The sequence below is a fragment of the Numenius arquata genome, chromosome 24 (assembly GCF_964106895.1).
Source record: "Numenius arquata chromosome 24, bNumArq3.hap1.1, whole genome shotgun sequence".
Taxonomy (NCBI): Eukaryota; Metazoa; Chordata; class Aves; order Charadriiformes; family Scolopacidae; genus Numenius; species Numenius arquata.
In genome coordinates this window covers 5689148-5695677 of record NC_133599.1, presented here as the reverse complement: position 1 = coordinate 5695677, position 6530 = coordinate 5689148, and positions in this window count along the sequence as shown.

Below are 6530 nucleotides of genomic sequence, written 5' to 3'. Positions count from 1 at the left end.
GGTGAGCAGGGGTTGGATGGGACCTCCCAGGGCTCCGCTCCAAGCCCGTGGGGACGGTGTTGTGTCCCCAGATTGTCCCCACCAGCACTGACCTCGGCCACGGGCGGGGGAATGGGGCTGCTGGCCGGGGGTGGATGGGCTGGGAAGCCACGGAGAGGAGCAGGTCTGCGCCCCAGCGCTGCCAGCATGTGGTTTTGCAGCCCATTAATCCATTACCGGCACTCTCTTAATATATAGAGTATTTTTTCCTGTGGTTTTTATGTGCTGCTCCCCCTCCCTCCCTCCCCCCCCCCCCCCCCCCCCCCGCCCCTTTCGCCTTCCCTGGCAGAGCCTCAGCTTCCGCTCACCCTTCTCCTCCTTTCCCCAGGGCCCGAGGCGGGATGTGAAGCCGCTCGGGAGGTGGGATCCGGATGCTCCTCGCCGTGCGAAGGAGGGTCGGCGTGCGCCGGCCCCTCCGTGGTCCTGCCATGATGCTCACGCTCCCTCCTCCCTCGCCCAGAGACTGCAAACCGCCCCCCCCCCCCCTCCCCTTTCCACCTCTCCCAGGCAAGGATGAAAGGATGGGGGGGATGCACCCCCAGCGGGGACCCCCGGGAACCGGGATGCAAAGGGCTGGAAGGCGTCGGACTGTCACCGAAGGGCTTTGCCGGGACGGCGGCGGTGACGGATGTGACACCACGGTGCTGAGCAGGACGATGGAGACGCTGGTGTTGGATGCGGGATGATGGATGAAGGGGGACCAGCTTCCCGAATCCCCCCCCCCACCCCTGAAGCCCTGGCTCTTCTCCCACCCCAGCACAGTGGGGTTTGGAGCAGCACCCATCGCCCCCCCCCCCACCTCCACACCTCCACCCTGCCTTTCCCGAGGCTTCAACCGGAGCATCCCGGATGCCAGCAGCGGTGGGGGCGGGGGGCTCAGTCGCCGGGACTTGCAACTTCAACCCTGACACTGTGAATATTTAAAGCCCACCGCTGCCCGTGTCCCCCCCCCCCCCCCCACGCTGGGGGCCGGGTTTGGGGAGGGGGGGGAGGAGGAGGTGTGTGACGCTTGGCACCATCCCGGTCCCCATCCTCCTGCTGCCGGAGATGTGGCTCCGGCCCCGAGCTGGCCTCGGCTCGCTGTCACGCCGTTAAGGTTTTATTTTTTAATATAGCGGATGAAAGTCTTTATCCTGCAGAAGTATTTTTGCGGGGGTGGGGGGCACCCGTCCTGCCCCCACACAGGGTTATTGCTGCGAGCTGGCCTCGCCTGTGACTGGATTTTAAATATATATATATATATATATATTTTTTTTTTTTTTTTTTTCCCCCCTGCAACTATGCTTTGGAGAAGGGAAACGGGGCCGGGGAAGGACTGGATCCACGTGGGAATAAGGGATGGAGATGCCCCAGCCTGCTACTGGGTGTGTGTGGGGGGGCTTTTCGGCTCAGCCCCCTCCTCGGCTTTGGGAAGAGCCCGCATCGGGATGCGCCAGCCCCAGAGATACCCGGGGGTCCCATCCTGTCGTCCCCCCCCCCCCCAGCACAGCATCCCTCCGGCCCCCAATGTGAAGCGTGGCCCACGCTGCTCTCGCGTTTTTTGAAGTGTTATTTTTATACAAGGGAAGAAAATGTGGACGAACCAAACTGTTTTTAAAGAAAGCATTACTATTAATGGTTTTTTATATATATATATATGTGTGTGTGTGTGTGTGTGTGTGTGTGTATTTATGACTGCCAAAAGGAGGGGTTTCCAGCACAAGGGACAGGTGTAAATGGGGAAGAAAACCCTGACCCCCAGCAGGGGGGCACCGATTTGCACCGTGGAGGAGACGCCGGCCCCGCTTTTGGGGGAAAAAAATTTGCCTTTAAGCTGTGTCAGATTTATTTTGCCTCTGTGTTTTTTTTGGTTTTTATTTTTTGGGGTTTTTTTTTTTTTTTTGGTTGGTTGGGTTTTTTTTTTATACAATGAAATGTTGAAATATTTTATACAAAGTCATTTAAAGAAGTCTATTTAAAAGAAAGTCATAGAAAACAGCTTGTATATTTAATATTATTAATAAACAGAGATGTGTAGTGCTGTGTAAGTGTGGGAGCTGGGGGGGGGGGTGACAGGGAGGTGGATGCTGGGGCGGGGGGGACCCCTGGGCTCCCTGATGGGGGGTAAGGGGACATCTGGGGAGGGTGTGGGGATGGGGAGGGGATCTGTCCCCGATGTGGCTGCTGGGGGGAGACATGGGGGTCCTGCTGGAGCCACCCCCATCCCGTGGGAAATGCAGGAAGGGGGGGGGGATGGATTGTCCACCCCCATCTCTTCCCCCCTCCCCCATCCTGGCTCCAGGATGCTCCCGCTTTCCTGTTGATGTACGGAGAGGTCACGGTCACCGGCAGCAGGGCAGAGGGACAGATTTGGCTTTCCTCCCCCCATCCCCTCCGCCATCACCTGGGCCGGGGGCTCCAGGCCCGGGACCCCCTTCCCTCTGGCAGGGCCCCCCCCCAAAATCCACGCGGAGGGTCAGGAAGCAGCTGGTTAACGCAAACACACTCGAGGCCGCTCTTGGCAAAGTTTCCTGCGAGCACTTCACTTGGAGAGGCAGCACTCAAGGAGGCATTTCCTTCCACCATCACCCCCCCTCAGTAACCCCCCCATGCTCCCTGCCCCGGCTCCCCTTGCCTTCCAGGAACGGGGGAGCCCCGCATCCTGCCTCCCTTGCACGGATCCAGCATCTCCGGTGGGGAGGGGGGGGGGGGGTACCCAGGGCATGAGGGGGCTTCAACGCCATCCTGAGCCCCTACCAGCATGTCCATGGGGGGTGTAGGGTTAAGCCTTCCCCCCCCCCCCCCCCCATTTCTCACCCAAGGGGGACGGGAAGGGCAGGATGGGGCCCCGGGGGCCCTTTTTGCGGGTGTCGGGGCTGAACCCGCCGCCGGGTTTGCTGACAAAACAGGATTCCTCGAGGGGAGCTGACTCAGCCCAGCCCTTCCTCTCCCCAGCAGCAGCCGGGGGTTTCCCAGGTCCACATCCCCTTCCCGGGGAAGTGGGACCTATATATATCCCGCCAGATTCAGGCCACAATCATTATGGTCGGATTTAGGGAGGGGGGGGGGGGGGGGGGGTATTTAAGGTCAGAAGTTGCTCTTAGGGGTGGGCAGGGTGCCCGGGCTTGGGGGTGCTGGGGGGCAACGAGCCCTTGCCCTGCAGGTACCCCCAGGTGGAAGCCGGTTGCACGGGAGAGGGTGTTAACTCTGGAGCTGAATGATGGCAGCTTAATGCAACAAGCCCCTGCCCTGCAGGTACCCCGGGTGGAAGCTGGTTGCAGGGGAGAGGGTGTTAACTCTGGAGCTGAATGATGGCAGCTTAATGCAACAAGCCCCTGCCCTGCAGGTACCCCCGGGTGGAAGCCAGTTGCACGGGAGAGGGTGTTAACTCTGGAGCTGAATGATGGCAGCTTAATGCAACAAGCCCCTGCCCTGCAGGTACCCCCGGGTGGAAGCCAGTTGCACGGGAGAGGGTGTTAACTCTGGAGCTGAATGATGGCAGCTTAATGCAACAAGCCCCTGCCCTGCAGGTACCCCCGGGTGGAAGCCGGTTGCACGGGAGAGGGTGTTAACTCTGGAGCTGAATGATGGCAGCGTAATGCTTTGGTAGAGCTCAGAGGAGCAGAGGTTGGAGCATCCCCGGCTGCCGGGGGGGTGTGGGGGGTGTGTGAGGAGCACCAACACCTGCCCCCCTCTGAATTTACACCCCACAAACCCTCATCCCCGCCCTCCCTCCCCCCTCCCACCCCCACCCCGGGGGTGCTTTGAGCAGCCCAAACCTGTGAAAATGGAGGAAAAAATAGAGAAACTTCATCTCCCCGCCCCAGGGTTTGAGCCAGGAGGGTCCCTCTGCTTCTTATGTCCCCAACTGGTGGCCCCTTCCCCACCCTGTTACCGACCCGGATGGGAGCAGAGAGGCCATTCCCTGTCCCCAAACCTCCTCCCAATTCTTGGGGGGGGGGGGAGGGGGGGCGCAAAACCTGCTCTCAGCACCCCCCCATCACGGATCCCATACCTGGGGGGGGACACAGAGCCATCTCCCCATCCCTCCAGGACTGTAGGGGAGGGTGGAAAAGAAATTCTTCTCCCGGGGGGTGAGTGGGGCGTGGAGGGTGGTGGCACCCCAGGGCGCAAAATGGGTGTTTGTGCCTTAAAAAGCTGCCTGGATGGGGTGAAAAAAATGCGATTTTGGGGAAAGGACGGCGTGGCAGAGGGGAAGGCATCGTTGGGTGGCCCCTGGGACTTGCTGGGTGGTGGCACCATGCGAGCAGGGGCTGGCACAGGGTGGCACAGAGCAGGGCACCCACCCTGCCCCAGCACCCTCCCAGCACCGAACCCAGGGGGGGGGCGTCCCCTGCATGACCAGTGTTTGCAGCTTTGGGGGGGCTGGGACCTCCCAGGCTCACCCCACTATCCTGATAACCCCCCAAGTGCCCCAAGACCCCCCCCCAGGCGCCCCGAGAGGCCTCTGCCCACCCTGGGAAACCTCCCCCAGCGCCGCCGCGGGCACCGCAGAGCTGCTGACGGGGCAGAGGCGCCCGGAAAGGGCCCCGGGGCCGCGGTTCCCCGGGGCACAGCGGGTCCGGGACAGGGTTTTGGCCAAGGAGCTGCTGGAGGCTTTTGGTGGCCAGAGGCCATTTTGTGGCCAGACGCAGCGATTTTGGTTAAAAAATGTTATCTGCACCGCTCCCCCCCCCCGACCCCTTCCTCTCTGGGGTTTTAACCCAAATGCTGATGTTTTCCCAACTTACATTTTAAGGGAATACCCCTGGGAAAGCAAAGCCTGAGAGGGGCTCAGACCCACACTCCCCCCCCCAGTTTCCCGTGGGGGGTTTTGGGATGGGAATGGGGGTCAGGGTGGGCCGTGGGCAGGACTGTTGCTTTCCTGCCTGTCGTGGGGCAGAAGGGACAAGCCTGTCCCCAGAACCTGCTCAGGGACGCTCCGGACCTGGGGGTGATGCTGGACAGGGTGGGTGTGCACCCCTCAATGGGGCCGGGGTGACGGCTGGCAGGACAGACAGACACCCACGGATGGGGACAGGACCCCTTCCTGCACCCGCACCCCCAGACCCTCCCCTTGCGTGCTGCCAGAGGGTTGGGGGTGCTCTCGAGGATCCTGGGTGGGTGCCCCAGTGGGTGCTGGATGTGGCCCCCCAGCATCCCTGGCTCCGTGACCCCCTGAGAGGAAGGGGCCAGCGAGGACCCCACGGCAGGGGGGGACAGGGACCATGGTGCCTGGGGCCAGGGTGAGGAGGAGGAGACGGAGGAGGGGGGAGGAAGGCATCCTTGCCCAGGCCCAGCACCCCCAAAGAGGGCTCAGCACCCCTCTCCCGGGCTGGGGATGCAGGTGGGTGATTCCCGGGGATCTGGGCGCCCTGGTCAGCTCGTTAACGGGTAACGAGGGCCAGGGAGGTCACAGACCTGATCCTGCGCTGGTGCTGAGGCAGGGGCTGCTGCAATGGGGGAGGTCAGGGGGGGCTGACCCTGACCAGCGCCCAGCAGTGCTGGCACCCCCCCCGGGGCTGAGCACCCCCCCACAGGGCTGAGCACCCACTCAGGGATGGGCACCCACATGGGACTGGACACCCCCCCCGGGGCTGGGCACCCCCCCCGGGGCTGAGCACCCACTCAGGGATGGGCACCCACTCAAGGATGGGCACCCACATGGCACCGGGCACCCCCCCCCGGGGCTGGGCACCCCCCCCGGGGCTGGGCACCCACTCAGGGATGGGCACCCACTCAAGGATGGGCACCCCCCCCCGGGGCTGGGCACCCCCCCCCAGGGCTGAGCACCCACTCAGGGATGGGCACCCACATGGGACCGGGCACCCCCCCGGGGCCGGGCACCCACTCGAGACCACGCACCCACCCCCCAATGACCCTGGACCACCCCCAATCCCTTCCCAGGCCCGGGGGCAAGTTCAGGGCAAGATCGGGCCCGGCTGTGGGGTCCCGTGGGTGCCCACCCCCTGCCAGCGCCCCACTCCCGCCACCATCCCGGCCCGTTTGACTTTTCCGCATGATTTCTCCATTTTCTCGAATTTTTAATTCCCCCCTCCATTTATTTTTCCCCCCACGTGATTTGTTTTAATTTTTCCCCCCCGCTTTATCTTTAATTTTTTTTCCCCCAATTGAATATTTTCTCCCTGAATAAACATATCTATTTTTCTTTCGTTCCCTGAAAAAAAAAAACAAAAACACAAACACCTTCTTTTGTTTTAATTTAATTTAATTTAATTCGGATTTGTCCCGTAATTAGTTTCCCTTGATCCGCCCCACAGCCCCTAAGCCACGCCCATCGCCAGTAAGCCACGCCCATCGCCAATAAGCCACGCCCCTAGGCCCCAGCCCCACCCTCCAGGCTCCGCCCCCACCCAGACTCAGTCCCCGACTCCGCCCCCCTGCGCCGTTCCCACCTTCCCCCGCCAGGGGGCGCCGCGACGCCGCCCCCCCCTCGCTTCCTCCCAGCGCCGCCGCCCGGCCTCACTTGCCCGGCGGGTGCGCGCTGACGT